This window comes from Rhinoderma darwinii, chromosome 2 (genome assembly GCF_050947455.1).
Source record: "Rhinoderma darwinii isolate aRhiDar2 chromosome 2, aRhiDar2.hap1, whole genome shotgun sequence".
Lineage (NCBI taxonomy): Eukaryota > Metazoa > Chordata > Amphibia > Anura > Rhinodermatidae > Rhinoderma > Rhinoderma darwinii.
Window position 1 is genome coordinate 212,167,129 of NC_134688.1, and position 18,678 is coordinate 212,185,806.

The window sequence follows — 18,678 nt, forward strand, 5'->3', positions numbered from 1 at the left end:
GTTTTTTGTTTCACGTATGTGTATATTGTGATCGAAAGTCACTGTCCATGGTGCTGAAACATTTTAAGTCTTTCAGCACCGTGGGCAGTGACTGTCTCCTGACGTCGCGTACCCGAACATTTTTTGCCGGGTTCGGTCAAAACGAGTTCGGCCGAACCCGGTGAAGTTCGGTGCGCTCATCTCTAATTTGACACTCCGTTTGGATGCTTGTAAACAGAAAAGCACGTGGTGATTTTCTGTTTACATTCATCCTTTTGACAGCTCTTGCGCGAATCACGCAGTTCGCACGGAAGTGCTTCCGTGCGGCATGCGTGGTTTTCACGCACCCATTGACTTCAATGGGTGCGTGGATGCGCGAAAAACGCACGATTATAGAACATGTCGTGAGTTTTACGCAACGCACTCACGCTGCGCAAAATTCACGCATCGTCTAAACTGCCCCATAGAGTAATATAGGTGCGTACGACACGCGTGAAAAGCACGCGCGTCGCACGCGCGTATATTACGCTCGTGTAAATGAGACCTTACACAGATGGTTGCTGTAGGAGGTAACAGCTGATCAGCATATTGTTGGGGACCTTTTTAGATACGTATGGGGTTGTCCAAACAGGTCAACACCTTAAATAGATACAGTATAGGTAGTGGGATTCAGAACTGGTTCTCTTTCCTGATTTTGGATGGTTGAATAAGATATACTTCTAAATGACTAAAACAAATAAAGATGTTTTATGGAAACAGGATCCATAAAGTAAGATAAACTAACCAAAACAAAGCACACTTTCAACAATATCTAAAAATTAAGGTTTGAATGGGGCTTTAAGGGGTTATCCAGGTTAATATTTTTTACTAACTGCTGCAAATGACCTGAAGGGTCCACACACTGAAGAGCTGTGTAAAGGAAATCCATTGTCAGAAAATGACCTACTCTTTAAATCAAGTTTTTGGTACTTTTATTTTAAATTTTTACATTCTCTATTTGAAAAGCAATACTGGAATATTGGATTTTTCACATTGAGCTCTCACAATAGCCTTAGAATAAGTTCACACAGGGTGGATACACTGTGTAAGGCGTTATTCACACGAACGTGTGCGTTTTGCGTGCGTTGCAGTTCCGTGTGTCATCAGTGAATGGTGCGTGGCTGCGTGATTTTCACGCATATGCCATCCTTATGACACGCGGTTTTGATGTTTAGATAAATAAATGAAGGAAGTGATTTTATTTTTTCCTTAATTTCTTTATCTACTGTTGCGCGAATCACGCGCGACACACGGAAGTGCTTCCGTGTGCCGGGCGCAGTTTTCACGCACCGATTGACTTCAATGAGTGTGTGATGCGCCAAAAACGGCCAAGTATAGGACATGTCGTGAGTTTTACGCAGCGGACACACGCTGCGTGAAAATCACGGACAGTCAGAACGGCCCCATTGACTAACATAGGTTCGTGCGACGCGCGTGATTTTCATGCGCGTATCACGGACGTTAAACACGTTCATGTAAATAAGACCTAAGAGGTACATAGTGTATCCGCCCTGTTGTCCACAGGGAATTCCGGCTGGAAAAACCACACCAAATTGAGGTAGAGTTTTTTCTTTGTGGAATTTGCGATTTTTGTAGCGTATTCACAGCTTTTTAGGTGCAAAAATCGCAATATCTGCAATTTGTTGTGGGTTTTACCTCCCATTTAATTCAATAGGGAAAACCCGCAACAAAAAAGCAGTGATTATGCAAATACAATTGCCATGCTGCGGTTTAACCCCTTCGCGCTCAGCGACGTAATATTCCATCGCGCTAACCATGCCGTTCACGCTCAGCGACGGAATATTACGTCGCGGGATTAACGGCCATTTCGGCCGTCTTCCCGACACAGGCAGGAGCTGTGACAGCTGCTGTCTCGTACAGCAGCTGCCGCAGCTCCTACAGCGGGGACCGATCGCTGTGTCCTCGCTGATTAAGCCCTTGAAAGCCGCATTCAATACCGAACGCGGCTTTTTAGGGGTTAAGCTACAATCGCCGGCCTGCTACACGATAGCGGCCGGCGATGGTGACTATGGAAACCGGACATCAAACAATGGCGTCCGGCTATGCCATCGACGGAAGCCTAGTGGGTCCTGACAAAGTCAGGACCCACTATGCTTGCTGTCAGTGAGTAGCTGACAGTTCTAATACACTGCACTACGCATGTAGTGCAGTGTATTAGAATAGCGATCAGGGCCTCCTGCCCTCAAGTCCCCTAGTGGGAGAAAGTAATAAAGTAAAAAAAAAGTAAAAAAAAGATGTGTCAAAATAAGAAAATAAACGTTTTAAAAGTAATAAAAGTAAAAATCCCCCCTTTTCCCTTATCAGTCCTTTATTATTAATAAAAATATATAAACAAACAAATAAACTATACATAATTGGTATCGCCGCGTCCGTAACGGCCTGAACTACAAAATTATTTCGTTATTTATCCCGCACGGTGAACGCCGTAAAAGAAAATAATAATAAACCGTACCAGTATCACAATTGTTTGGTCACTTCACCTCCCAAAAAATGGAATAAAAAGAGATTAAAAAGTCGCATGTACCTAAAAATTGTGCTGATCGAAACTACAGTTCGTTACGCAAAAAATAAGTCCTCGCACGGCTTTCTTGATGGAAAAATAAAAAAGTTCTGGCGCTTAGAATAAGGTAACACAAAAAATAATTATGATTTTTTAGAAAATGTATTTTATTGTGAAAACGCCATAAGACATAAAAAAAACTATAAACATATGGTATCGCCGTAATCGTATCGCCCCGCAGAATAAAGTGAATATGTCATTTATAGCGCACGGTGAACGCTGTAAAAAAAATAAAATGAAAAAACAATAGTAGAATTGCTGTTTTTTAGTCACCACGCCACCTAAAAATAGAATAAAAACTGATCAAAAAGTCGCATGCACCCCAAGAAAACTACAATGGATTCCTCAAGGGGTCTAGTTTCCAAAATGGGGTCACTTTTGGGAGGTTTTCCACAAGACCTCTTCAAACCGGACATGGTGCCTAATAAAAAGGAGGCCTCATAATCCACTGGGTGCTCCTTTTGCTTCGGAGGCCGGTACTTCAGTCCATTTCCGCACTAGGGCCACATGTGGGATATTTCTCAAAACTGCAGAATCTGGGCAATAAGTATTGAGTTGTGTTTCTCTGGTAAAACCTTTTGTGTTATAAAAAAAAATGGTATAAAAAGGATTTTCTGACAAAAAATAAATAAATATGTAAATTTCACCTCTACTTTGCTCTAAATTTCCGTGAAACACCTAAAGGGTTCATAAACTTTCTAAATGATGTTGTGATTACTTTGAGGGGTCTAGTTTCTAAAATGGGGTGTTTGATAGGGGTTTCTAATATATAGGCCCCTCAAAGCAACTTCAGAACTGAACTTGAACCTAAAAAAAAAAAAATGAGGCAATACTTCGCTTCTTACATTATACTGATAATGAGCAGTGCCTACCCCGAGATGAGCCCAGTTTTGACCGTTTGTATAAACGGAGACCCCTATTAGACCGTTTCAGTGCCCGGTTTTCCCAAGCATTCACCCCCGAGAATTGTATTTCTATTGATGTGTCCTTGGTACATTTTAAAGGGAGGGTTCAATTCCGCGAGTACCTGCCAGGTAAGAGGGCAAGGTATGGCGTGAAGATGTATAAGCTGTGCGAGAGTGCATCAGGGTATACCTACAAATGCAAAAATTGTTTGGGATTTGATGCACCCACTGCTGGACCAGGTTTACCACCTCCACCTGGATAATTTTTATACCAGCTTCCCACTCTTCAACTGCCTCGCTTCCAGAAGTACTGCGGCATGCGGCACTGCTAGAAGAAATCTGAGAGGCCTCCCTAAGACTCTGCTTGGGCAAACACTCAGAAGGGGTGAGAGCAGGGCACATTCTAGCAGCAACATATTGTGTGTCAAGTACAAGGACAAGAGAGATGTCCTTGTATTGACAACAATACATGGCCACACCAGTACCCATGTACCCGTACGAGGTACCAGTACAGAGACCCCCAAACCAGACTGCAGCCTGGACTACAATAGGTACATGGGAGGGGTGGACTTGTCAGATCAAGTCCTGAAGCCCTACAGCGCCATGCGGTGTGGTATAAGAAGCTGGCCGTGCACATCATACAGATGGCATTATACAATGCGTACGTGCTACGTCGATGTACAGGTCAGAGGGGAACATTTCCTCTCCTGTGAAATGCCTAAAGGGTTAAATAAACTCTGTAAATGCTGTTTTGAATACTTTGAGGGGTCTAGTTTTCAAAGTGGGGTGTTATATGGGGGTTTCTAATACATAGGCCCCTCAAAGCCACTTCAGAACTGAACAGGTACCTTAAAAAAAAGGCTTTTGAAATTTTCTTAAAAATATGAAAAATTGCTGTTTATGTTCTAGACCTTGTAACGTCCAAGAGAAATAAAAGAATGTTCAAAAAACGATGCCAATCTAAAGTAGACATATGGGAACTAGTGAGCTAGTAACTATTTTGGGTGGTATAACCATCTGTTTTACAAGCAGATGCATTTAAATTCTGAAAAATGCTATTTTTTATAAATTTTCTCTAAATTTTGCAGTTTTTCACCAATAAACACTGAATATATCGTCCAAATTTCACCCCTAACATAAAGCCCAATGTCTCACAAGAAAACAATCTCAGAATCACTTGGATAGGTTTAAGCATGCCGACGTTATTACCACATAAAGTGAAATATGTCAGATTTGAAAAATGGGCTTTGAGCCTTAAGGCCCAAACTAGGCTGCGTCCTTAAGGGGTTAAAAAAACACACCGCAGGCCAATTTGAGCGTTTTTTCCCGCTTATTATTTTTATGCAGCATGTGGATGAGATTTATTCAAATCTCATCCACTTTGCTGCTACTGTATTATTCTGTGGATTTTCTGCAACAAAATACGTTATGGAAAAACCGCAGTATTTACGCAACGTGTGAACTCGGCCTTGCACTCCATGTCACTTTTCAGCTTGCGCTGTGTAATTTGGGTGCAAGATAAGCAGTCTTCTCATTATCTGACAAGTTCTGGGTGCAGGATCAAGTTATCTTTTATCAGCAAAGAATAACTATATATGCTGTTCTTTTAATATATATCCAGGTGGAAATAATGGAAAGTCACATTCAAATTTATTCTAGTCTGGAGTTGCCTTCTTTCTATTCTAGAACTCTAGCTCCTCTTATTTTCATGTTTATGGGAAGGAACTGACAGTTGCTTTGAACAAATGATTCTTTTACAATTGAAAAAGTGCAGTTATCTTTGAGCCATGCAGTATAGTTTAAATGGATCTGGAAGACTTTCATGGTATATTTATGGTCAAATCACATTGACCATATCATGCAGTATAATTGGCTTGTATATTGTCAGGTTTAGATGTATTAGAGTTGACAGGTAATCTGAGATTGATTTCCTTTGCATATTCCTTACCATTCCAAAACAAAGGGAAGAATATCGTGTCACATATTGCAGATTTTTCTATGACATTACACCAAATAAGATCTACCAGAGAATGAAAGAAAAATGCTGACCATAATGTTTACAAATTAAAATATAGCCATATAAGATTAAAGGGTCTGCTTCTTTTCCAAAAAACAGTGCCACCCCACAAGCTGTCTGTGTCTTGTATTGGAGTAAATAGGACTGAACTGCATAACCTGATACAGCCCTTGGACTCTTGTTACTAATCACATAAAAAACACATTACATGTTCTGAAAAATCTTTACTTAGAACTCTATCTTTTGCTGGTCTTCTGTTATTCCTCCTGGAAATGTATGAATACATTGTAAACTGAGTGTTGCATTCCATTATGTAAATCTAGCTGCACTATAAAAGATAATAATTTCTGTAAGGCTACATGCACTTGTTTGCGGAATTTGATGCGGGAAAATCCGCATTTAAACGCAGGTAATTCCGCAGGTAAAATCTACACTTAAAGAGGCTCTGTCACCAGATTTTGCAGCCCCTATCTGCTATTGCAGCAGATCGGCGCTGCAATGTAGATTACAGTAACGTTTTTATTTTTTAAAAACGAGCATTTTTGGCCAAGTTATGACCATTTTCGTATTTATGCAAATGAGGCTTGCAAAAGTACAACTGGGCGTGCTGAAAAGTAAAAGTACAACTGGGCGTGTATTAGGTGCGTACATCGGGGCGTGTTTACTACTTTTACTAGCTGGGCTTTCTGAAGAGAAGTAACATCCTCTTCTCTTCAGAACGCCCAGCTTCTGGCAGTGCAGATCTGTGACGTCACTCACAGGTCCTGCATCGTGTCGGCACCAGAGGCTACAGATGATTCTGCAGCAGCATCGGCGTTAGCAGGTAAGTCGATGTAGCTACTTACCTGCAAACGCTGATGCTGCTGCAGAATCAACTGTAGCCTCTGGTGCCGACACGATGCAGGACCTGTGAGTGACGTCACAGATCTATACTGCCAGAAGCTGGGCGTTCTGAAGAGAAGAGGATGTTACTTCTCTTCAGAAAGCCCAGCTAGTAAAAGTAGTAAACACGCCCCGATGTACGCACATAATACACGCCCAGTTGTACTTTTACTTTTCAGCACGCCCAGTTGTACTTTTGCAAGCCTCATTTGCATAAATACGAAAATGGTCATAACTTGGCCAAAAATGCTCGTTTTTAAAAAATAAAAACGTTACTGTAATCTACATTGCAGCGCCGATCTGCTGCAATAGCAGATAGGGGTTGCACAATCTGGTGACAGAGCCTCTTTAAGGCCACTTTAAGGGTATGTTCACACGATTAACAAAATACGTCTGAAAATACGGAGCTGTTTTCAAGGGAAAACAGCTCCTGATTTTCAGATGTTTTTTGAGCAACTTGCGTTTTTCGCTGCATTTTTACGGCCGTTTTTGGAGCTGTTTTCAATAGAGTCTATGAAAAAACTACTCCAAAAACGTCCCAAGAAGTGTCCTGCACTTCTTTTGACGAGCCGTCATTTTAAGCGCCGTATTTTGACAGCGACGCGTAAAATGACAGCTCGTCTGCGCAGAACATCGTAAGACCCATTGCAAGCAATGGGCAGATGTTTGCCGATGTATTGCAGCCGTCTTTTCAGGCGCGTGCACATACCCTAACACGACAGTATTTAGGTCAGTATTTTGTATTACTATTTGTAAACTAAAACCAGGAGTGGAACCCAGCACCTGGGGCAAAGATTCAGTTTGGCGCCCCCCAACCGCTTTCCCGACATCTCCTTCCCCCTGGCCATGTTTGTTTTCTCTACCAATTAATGACGTATCATCTCTTTTCCACATTTTTTTTAATGTAACTCGAGCATAAAAACATTTGTACATTTTGCAAGCAATATAGTTCTATACACAACACCAGAACCAAGCTCATTACATACATACAGCACCAGAAGAAAGATCATTACTATATACAGCACCAGAACAAAGCTCAGTACATAAATACAACATCAGAACCAAGCTCAGTACATAAATACAGCTCCAGTACCAAGCTATGTACATATATACAGCACCAGAACAAAGCTCAGTACATATGTAAAGCACCAGAACCCAGTTCATTACATATATACAGCACCAGAACAAAGTTCAGTACATAAATACAGCTCCAGAACCAAGCTCAGTACATAAATGCAGCTTCAGAACCAAGCTCAGTACATAAATACAGCCCCAGAACCAAGCTCATAACATATATACTGCACCAGAACTAAGCTCAGTACATAAATACAGCACCAGAAGAAAGCTCATTACATATATACAGCACCAGAACAAAGCTCAGTAACACGGCCCGGGGTGTGGACCCACTGGGCCGTACCGCGTAGCGCGTTAGTAGCTGGCTAAACAGGTACAGTACAAAGTCTATAGTCCAGAAAGGGTATCTGAGGCAATGCAGACAGTAGAGGTGATTCAGGCAGAAGATAAGGCTCTGGCAGTAGACGGACACCCGGCGTGGTGTGACGCAGTAGATGCAGCGGAAGACACAACTTGACTTCAACTCCAGATGGCACAGAGGCATGGTAGCACAGTAGCACAGGATACAGGGTACAGGCAGAAGGAACGGGTAACACTGGGACCTGGAAAGCACTAGGAGACCATTTGCAAGACAAACTTTCGGTACACAGCAATGCTCAGGCATTGATCAAGAGGGCAGAGCCCTTTTTATAGTCCAGCAGCACTCTGGACTTGATTTCAGATTTCCTGCAATTATGCGCGCACTGTCCCTTTAAGGCCTTGCACGCGCGGGCGCACGTGCCCTGCGGGAGACAGTCTCAGATCCAGGAAGTGAGTGCCGGCGTGTCACAGGAGGAAGTTGCTGCAGGGAACTCACATGTCCATGGCTGCGGCCATCGGAGGTTAAGTCAGAACGACGGGCCACGGCCATAGACGTTACAGTATCCCCCCTCTTACATCCCCTCTTCTTGGGACCAAAGCGGGAGAGAAACTTCTTCACGAGGACAGGGGCATCAATGTTCTCCTCTGGACCGAATCCCCTCGAATCCACCAAATAAAACATCCTTCCTACCACTTTCTTGGTGGCCAGGATCTCCCTTACTTCGAAAGTCCCTGACGAGCCGCCAGAAGCCACTGCGGAACTAGGAGTCCTGGAGTAGTGGTTCAGGACCATGGGCTTCAGCAGGGAGACATGGAAGGAGTTAGGGATCTTGAGGGTAGGAGGCAGCCGAAGCTTGTAAGACACAGGGTTAAACAGTAGCAGGATCTCGAAGGGTCAGAGGAATCTGGTAGCAAACTTGCAGGATGGCACACTCAGCTGGATATTCCTGGAAGATAGCCAGACATTCATATCTGGAAGAAACTGAGGAGTCTCTCGTCTTTTAGTGTCTGCCTTTCTCTTCATGTGGTCCACCGCCAGCAGAATAGAAGATCGGGTCTGTTACCATATCTGCAGAAAGTCCCTGAAGGTAGTGTCAGCTGCAGGCACCTGGGACATAGTAGAGACAGGAAGAGGTATTTGCGGATGTTGGCCGTAGACGAAGAACAGACTGGAGGTGGTGGACTCACTAGTATGGTTATTATAGGAGAACTCAGCCCACGGGAGCAGCTGCACCCAGTCATCATGCCGCCTGGAAACAAAGTGCTGCAGATAATTCTCCATAATCTGGTTAGCCCTCTCGACTTGACCATTGGACTGGGGATGATAGGCCGAGGAGAAGTCTAACTTTACACCAAGGAGACCGCAAAGTGCTCTCCAGAATTTTGAGGTGAACTGGACCCCTCGATCCGAAACAATATGCAGGGGCAAGCCGTGCAGACGGAAGATGTGTTGAACGAAGAGGTCGGCCAGTCGAGCAGCAGAAGGCAGGCCAGTCAGGGGAACAAAATAAGCCATTTTAGAAAATCGATCCACCACCACCCAGATCACAATGCATCCCGCAGAGAGAGGCAGATCTGTGACGAAGTCCATAACAACATGCTGCCAGGGGGCATCGGGCACAGGCAGTGGTTGGAGCAGACCGTCTGGTCTGGATTAGGCAAGTTTGTTTGCTGCGCATACCATACAGGAGGAGACAAAGTCCATGAAAGCTGTAGGGATACATCAGGGTGATGAAGAATAGAGGCTGATGTGAAGGCCACACCTTGGCATTCCTGCCCTTTTTAGTGAGGGTAGAGATGGGAGATGTCAATGAAGAGAAGTTGGGGATGAAAAGCCGTTAGAAGTTGGCGAATCCCAGGAAGCGTTGTATGGCCCTTAAGCCTTGGGGGCGTGGCCATTCCAGGACGGCCTTTCCCTTCTCAGGGTCCATTTTGAGACCCTGATCGAAGATGATATAGCCCAGGAAGGGTAGAGACTTCTTTTCAAACACGCACTTCTCCAGCTTGGCATAAAGATGATTCTCCATTAATCGAAGCAACACCTGGCAGACGTGACTCTAATAAGTTACAAGATCTGAGGAAAAAAATCCTAAATGTCATTGAGACACACCACAACACAGACATAGAGGAGATCACGAAAAATTTTATTGACAAATTCTTGAAACATCGCGGGGCGTTACATAGGCCGAATGGCATGACGAGATATTCGTAGTGTCCATCACGTGTATTAAATGCAGTCTTCCACTCGTCACCCTGACGAATCCGGATTAAATTGTAGGTCTAGTTTAGAAAAAAAAATTTGCCCCCCGTATGCGATCAAACAATTCCAATGGCAATGGGTACCTGTTCTTCACCGTGATCTGGTTGAGGCCCAGTAGTCAATGCAGGGTCGGAGGGATCCATCCTTCTTCTTGACAAAGAAAAACCCGGCTCCGGCCGGGGATGAGGATTTACGTATGAAGCCCCTCTCCAGATTCTCCTTAATGCAGGCTGACATTGACTGGGTCTCAGGCAAGGAGAGAGGGTATACTCTACCGCAAGGAGGGGACGAATCAGGAACCAATTAGATAGGGCAAATACTCAAATACTCGATTTGGTGGCAATGTCTCTGCTTCCTTCTTGTTGAAGACATCTGAGAATAGAGAGTAACAAGGAGGCAACACTGCCAGTAACAGATGCGGAGGAGAATGAGGCGGATGGATATGCACCAGACAGCGGTCGAGACACTTGGAACCCCACTGGAGAACCTCTCCAGAGTTCCAATCCAGGACTGGGGCATGTAGACAGAGCCAAGGCAAATCCAGCAGCACAGGGTTGATGGCCTTGGGCAGGACAAACAGGGAGATGAGTTCAGAGTGAAGAACTCCCACTTGCAGTGTTAACGGCTTGGTCACAGACAAAACTGGGTCAGGCAAAGGCAGTCCATCTACCGAGGCAACGAACAATGGGTAACTGAAGAAGATCCACAAGGTCTTGGCAGATGAAATTTGCTCCAGAGCCAGAGTCCAGGTAGGCAGAGACCGGATGGGCCCTCTCGCCAGCGAAAATAGTCACGGAATGAACAGTTTGGAGGAGAGTTCTCTATTAAATGCAGTATCGCCCAGGGTTGTCTCTCCAACTAATCCTAGGCGTTGTTTTTTTTTTGGCTTCTGGGGACACAGACGCACGACATGGCCAGCGAGACCGCAATATAAACAGAGCCCAGAGGTGCGCCTGCGCTGTTTCTCGTGAACGGACAGTTTAAGCCGATCCACCTGCATCGGAACGTCGAGTGGAGCAGTAGAAGAAGGCAAGAGGGGTTGCTGGAAGTTGGGCGCCAGTCTAGGAAGCCGTCTCTCCTGTCGAACTTCTTGAGATCTCCCTCTGAGCCTTATGTCCACTCGAGTAGCAAGTAGAATCAGGTTGTCCAAGGCAGATGGTAGATCTCGAGCAGCAAGTTTGTCCTTGATCTCGGGCGATAGACCATGCCAGAAGGATGCTACCAAGGCCTCATTGTTCCAGGACAGTTCTCCTGCCATGGTCTGGAACTGGATGGTGTATTCGCCCACGGAGGCGTCCTCCTGGCGAAGGTTAAAGATAGCAGTGGCTGCCGACGAGACTTGTCAAGGCTCCTCGACTACAGTACGGAATAACCGCACGAACCTCTGGATGTCTCGGGTTCCTGTCGTTCCCAGATTGGGTTCGCCCACGCCTGGGCCTTGCCAGCAAGTAGAGACATAATGAAGGCGATCCTGGCTCCGTACGAAGGAAATGCTCGGGCGAGCAGAGTGAAGTGGATATGGCATTGGTTCAGAAAACCCCCTGCACGTACTTGCGTCTCCATGGAACCAAGGTGGCAATGGCAGTGAGAACCGAGGATCCAAACCGGAGCTGCCAGGAGGTGTAGCAGGAGGGTCGATCGGAGGAGCTTGGATAGGTGCAGAGGAGGAAGTAGCTAGCGCCTCTAGCTGCTGTGCCATGGAGTCTACTGCCACATTGAAGTTGACTCTGTCTGATTCGCAGATCCTGCAGGTACGCCTGCATGGCTTGGGAGGGTGACATGCCCTTGAATTGACCAGTGGGGTCCATGGCCTGAGCGTACTGTCACGGCACTGAGTGTAGACCCATTGGGCCGTACCGCATAGCGGGATAGCAGCTGGCCAAACAGTACAAAGTCTATAGTCCAGAAAGGGTACCTGAGGCAATGCAGACAGTAGCGGTGATTCAGGCAGAAGATAAGGTACACAACAAGGCACAGATCAAGAAGGCAGAACCCTTTTTATAGTCCAGCAGCACTCATGACTTGATTGCAGATTTCCTGCGGGAGACTGTCTCAGATCCAGGAAGTGAGTGCCGGCGTCTCACAGGAGGAAGACACTGCAGGGAACTCACATGTCCATGGCCGCGGCCATCGGAGGGTAAGTCAGAACGACGGTCCGCGGCCATAGACATTACACTCAGTACATAAATACAGCATCAGAACCAAGCTCAGAACATATATACAACACCAGCACAAATATAGCTCAATTTAGTGCAACCGCTGCCATTTACAGTAGGTTTGCACTAAATTGTTTCCAGCACCCAACATGGCTCGAACAATGGTAAGTATATGCTGGGAGTTACTGTTTCACAAAAAAAAAAATGATATCATAATCATACCACCCATCATCTCGCTGCAGACCATACAGTGACTACAGTACTGATTAGAGGCAGAATAAACATTTACATTAAGTGACTCACCAGTGGCGTCTCAGATTCTAGTTCTTTTTCTCTATCCGGTCCAGACCTCTATGATGACTTTTCCGGTTCACAGCCCATTTCTGCAGTTTGCCACTCAGATGTCTTCAGCTTCTCACTTTTCAAACATTTCTATACCTATAAACAAAGATAAAGTTCTCATTATACCACACACACTATGCCCCTAAATATAATAGGGTCATATACTGAACCTCTAATTATAATAGCACCATACACTGTGTGCCACACACACACACACACACACACACACACACACACACACCGTGCCCCCTGTAGATAGTTCTCCATAGAGCCCCCTGTAGATAGTGCCCCCCATATAGCCACTCCTGTAGATAATGCCCACATATAGCCCCCTGTATATAGTTTCCCACATACAGCCCCTGTATATAGTGCCCCACATACAGCCCCCTGTAGATAGTGCCCCACATACAGCCCCCTGTATATAGTGTCCCACATATAGCTCCCCCTATAGTGCTCCACATATAGCCGAAACCTGAATATAGCCTGCATGTAGATATAGCCCACCCCTGTATCTAGTACTGCACATATAGCCCACCCCAGTATATAGCCCCCTGTAGATAGAGCCCCCATAGATAAACCCCCCCGTAGATAAAGCCCCCCCTGTAGATAAAGCCACCTACCATAGAACTATACAACTCACCTTAATCATGTTCCCGCGCCGTCTGGCGGCAATGGAGACCTGCTCTCTTCTGCGCAGGTCTCCTGGGGTTGAACAACGCAAGCAGTGCGATGAGGTGATTGCGCCACTTGCGTCTATGAAAGGTGGTGATTGGCAGGGCAGAATGATTATCCCTGTCAATCAGCGCCTTTCAACGACGCAAACATCGCCACTGGACTCGAGCAGTGAAAACGTGTTCTGTGGAGTGACAAATCACCCTTCTCTATAGGGCAGTCTGATGGACATATGTGGGTTTGGTGAATCTATGAGAATGTTACCTGCCTGACTGCATCGTGCCAACTGTAAAGTTTGGTGGAGGAGGGATAATGCTATGGGGTTGTTTTTCAGGGGTTAGCTTAGGCCCCTTAGTTTCAGTAAAGGGAATTCTTAATGTTTCAGCATACCAAGACATTTTGGACAATTGTATGCTTCCAACTTTGTGGGTACATTTGTGATACCCAGGAAAATTGCTGTTTATTTACTGTCATTGTACTGTTGCTTTAGTATGCAGGTTTTAATGTGCTTTATTCTGTAATCATGGTTGTTACTGAATTCACTTCCCTATATGACTCAGCAGAAACATAAATGGGCTGCTTCACCTTTAAGATGTATTCTCCAGAGAGAGAGGAGGGTTGTAGCTAGCTGGGGACAGAGGAACGAACCTCAGGCAGTGCAGTGTTTGGAGCAGAGGAGAGCAGAAGTGAGGAGAAGCGTGCAGGCAGAGGAGAGCAGACAAGTCAGTGTCTAAACTTGTATTCAGTGAGATGCTGCAGCAGCCATGTGGAACTGAGAGGAATTCTGTGAGAGGATCAGCAACAGCCATGTGGAAGTGAAAGGAGTGCAGGTCAGTGTGTGTTGCATGTGGCACAGAAGCCAGACAGGGAGCTTGGACACTACTGAGAGTGCCTAGAGCAAAGCAAGGAGCTTGCACACAGACTAGAATTTCCAAGGGACACCATTCCTCTGTGATAGTGCTACTGGATTGGGACAGTCAGCAGCACAACTTCCAGCACAGTATAGAGAAGAAAGAGGAGCAGAACTCACAGTACACTTGGAGGAATTATAGACAGATTCAGGGAGGTGAAGCAGGTACCACCATTTGCAATACCCTGTGATATGTTTATACTACTTAAAGACATTGCCTCTGTAACAAAAGTAACCACCAAGCATATTGTGCCCAGTAAAACTACTGTGAAAGTTTATTGAACCCTGTCTCCTGGAACATCCTTATTCGGGGTACACCACATAACATCCCAGGGGACAGAGAACAGTGTATCCTACAAGCACCGCTTATTTCACTGGTTCTGCGGCCCGAGGAGCGGGAGAGAGAAAGTGCGCCACCGTGACCAAAGGGCGCGAATACCAACTTCAGCTCTGAGAGCCCCGCCCACCGCGACTCGGCGCCCGCGTTACCACACATTTAATTAAGGCTTTTTTTCTATCCCAGCATGACTGTGCCCCAGTGCACATAGCAAGGTCCATAAAGGCATGGTTGGGTGAGTTTGGTGAGGAAGAACTTGACTGGCACAGAGCCCTGTTCTCATCTCCATCGAACACCTTTGGGCTAAACTACAACGTAGATTACGAACCAGGCCTTCTCGTCCGATAACAGTGTCTGACTTCACAAAAGCTGTTCTGGATGAACGAGCAAGAATTCCCATAGACGCACTACAAAATCATGTAGAAAGCCTTTCCAGAAGAGTGGAAGTTGTTTTAGCTGCAAAGGGGGGGGGGGGGGGGGCAAGTCCATATTAATACATATGGATTTAGAATGTGATGTCATATAAGCTTCTGTAGGTGTAATGTGTAGGTGTCCAAATTCTTCTGTCCATATAGTGTGTTACATTTGCTAGTTGCAGGGGTGCAGTGTGCTCCACTGTAAACCTGGGAATACACCCAACAATCATCACCTCAAGGATGATGCAACAGCCAGTTCTATAATTTTATATAGAGATAATCCAACCCTGGAATGTCTCTTCTAATGTGCGGACGTTGCTTGCTCTACTTTGCTTTATGAATAGTTGTGCTTAGCTATATGACTATTTGAAGACTAAAAGCCATTAAAACTACATACACTGTGTCACGAAGGGTCTGTGATTAAAACCACAGAAAAGGCCATACTCACAGATTAGGAGGAGGGTAAAAACCCGTTCCAAACAGGACGCGACCAGGTCAAAGAATGCTGATGAAGGGAAGTGCCCAGGTGTGTTTAAATAATGATAGCCACTCCCACTAACCTTGAGGGGAGTGGTGTGTTGGGCATGGAAGTAAATGTGTAGTGGAAAAAATAATAAAGTACTGTGTATGGTGTGCATGTGAGATATAGGGGACATTACTAAATGTAGTGTGTAGAAATCAGGGCTGTGAGTGATACAAAAACGTGAGTGTAGTGTGTAAAACATGGAGGCACAGTGTTTGGATAGTGAGGCACAGCATATATCGCCGAATAGCAGACTATTTAGAACGCCCATACCGTAAGAGAGCGGGCTGACATGCATGCAATGCCAAACATCCGTACACCAGGCTATCCCAGCGCCATAAGACCTGGCCGCGTCCATACCTTTTTTTCAGGACGCGGCCAGGTCTTATGGCGCTGGGATAGCCTGGTGTACGGATGTTTGGCATTGCATGCAGGGCATCCCGCTCTCTTATGGTATGGGCGTTCTAAATAGGCTGCTATTCATTATTTAAACACACATGGGCACTTCCCTTCATCAGCATTCTTTGACCTGGTCGCGTCCTGTTTGGAACGGGTTTTTACCCTCCTCCTAATTTGTGAGTATGGCCTTTTCTGTGGTTTTAATTACATTCTATGTCCCAATTTTTGTGCATATCCACGAAGGGTCTGTGGACCCACTGGGCCGTACTGCCTTGGCGGTAAGGCAGCTGGCCAACAGGGAGCAGGTGAATGTCTATCGTTCTATAGGTACCTGTGGCAGCTCAGACAGCAGCGGGGCAGGCTCGGCTGGGACTAGGTAGCAGGCGGACGTCAGGCGAGGTGAAGCAGGTCAGACGTGGATGCAGCACGGCAAGACTTTGGCACAGCACAGTGCTAGACCAGGAATGTATGGATTGCTAGGAACAGGAACTGGAAACAGCTATAGGTAACCCCGCGTGACCTGACAGTCTAGAGGTGTGTCCCCAGCGGAGGATTCTTTCACAATCAGCCAGGCGCACAAAAGTCCTCCATGGAGGAATGTCCCCAATTTGCAGGGGATTGACCGAGACAATGCAAGATGGATCAATAATGTTCTGTGGACTCTCAATGGTGTATTCTGTCTCGAAAGACATGGACAAGGCATCGGCCCTCACATTCTTGTCGGCCGGGTGATAATGAAGCTCAAACTGAAACCTTGCAAAGAACAGTGACCACCTGGCCTGACGAGGGTTCAGCCGTTGAGCCGTCTGGAGGTAGGTCAGATTCTTGTGGTCCGTAAAAATCAAGATTGGATGAGCTGCGCCCTCTAGTATATGTCTCCACTACTCCAGAGCCAATTTGATGGCCAGTAACTCCCGATCCCCAATCGAGTAGTTGCGTTTTGCGGGAGAGAAGAGCTTGGAAAAGTATCCACATACCTTTGACTTGCCCTTGGAACCTCTCTGGAACAGGAGTGCACCAGCACCGACAGAGGATGCGTCCACCTCCAACGAGAACTGCAGAGAGACATCCGGATAATGGAGAATAGAGGCTGACGTGAAGGCACTCTTCAGGCTATTGAATGCGGACTCTGCCTCGGGAGTCCACACCTTGGCGTTCATACCCTTCTTAGTAAGGTTAGAGATGGGAGAAGTCAGTGGGGAGAAGTTCGGAATAAACTGCCTGTAAAAAGTAGCAAATCCCAAAAAGCGCTGTATGGCCCTCAAGCCTTGAGGGCGTGGCCACTCCGCGGATAGACTTTACCTTTTCAGGATCCATCTCGAGACCACGATTCGAGACGATGTAGCCCAGGCAGGGTAGAGCATCCTTGTCAAATACGCACTTCTCCAACTTGGCGTACAGACGATTGTCCCTTAACCGCAGGAGAACCTGACGGACATGTCTCTGGTGCGTCATAGACTCTGGGGAGAAAATCAAGATATCATCAAGGCAGACTACAATACAAACATAGAGGAGGTCACGGAAAATGTCATTCTAAAACTTCTGGAAGACCGGGGGAGCATTACACAGGCCGAAGGGCATTACTAGATACTCATAGTGTCCATCACGGGTGTTAAATGCAGTCTTCCATTCATCACCCTGGCGAATCTGGACTAGGTTGTAAGCCCCACGCAGGTCTGGTTTAGAAAGCATTTTTGCACCACGTATACGATCAAACAGTTTGGAGATCAGTGGCAATGGATATTTATTCTTCACTGTGATCTGGTTGAGACCATGGTAGTCGATGCAAGGACGAAGAGAGCCATCTTACTTTTTGACGAAGAAGAACCCGGCTCCTGCCGGGGAGGAAGACTTTCGTATGAAGCCCCTTTCTAAGTTCTCTTTCACATTGGAGGACATGGACAGAGTCTCTGGCGAGGAGAGATGATATACCCTACCACGGAGAAAGGGATGCACCAGGAATCAGTTCAATAGGGTAGTCATACGCCCGATGTAGGGGCAATGTCTCCGCCTCCCTCCTTCTGAAGACGTCCGAAAAGGCAGCATAATGACCCGGCAATCCTGCCAATGACCGAGGCAGCGAAGGCTAAGCCGAACGAATCCGCACCAGGCAACGACCTTGACACTCAGGGCCCCACTGGAGAACCTCTCCAGAATTGCAGTTGGAGCCAAGGCAGGCCCAGCAACACAGGGTTAACAGCTTTGGGCTGGACATAGAACGACAGAAGTTCGGAGTGGAGGGCTCCCACTTGGAGCCTCAGCGGCTTGGTCACAGCTATAACTGGGTCTGGCAGAGGTAGTCCATTCACTGAGGCAACTGTCAAGGGGCTCTCCAGAGGGGTGGTGGGTAATTGCAGAAGGTCCACCAGATCTCTGCGGATGAAATTAGCAACGGATCCAGAGTCCAGATACGCAGAGACCTGATGCATTTTCTCGCCGGACACTATGGTCACAGGTATGGACAATTTAGACGGAAGTCCATCTTTACCCGAGGTCGTCACTCTAAGCAACCCGAGGTTTTTGGATTTTTGGGGGCACAGGCGCACAAGATGGCCATCGAAACCGCAATTAAGACAGAGTCCAGATGTGCGTCTGCGTTGTCTCTCTTGGGTAGATAACTTATACTGGTCCGTTATTACCGACTTCTTCGGAGGATCGACATCAGGGGACAGCAGGGGTTGCTGCAAAGTAGGGGCCAGACTAGGAAGGGCTCCCTCCCGTTGAACCTCTTGGAGGTATTCACAGATCCGTATATCAATCTGGGCAGACAGAAGGATGAGGTCATCCAGGGTGGACGGCAGATCCTGGGCGGCAAGCTCGTATTTA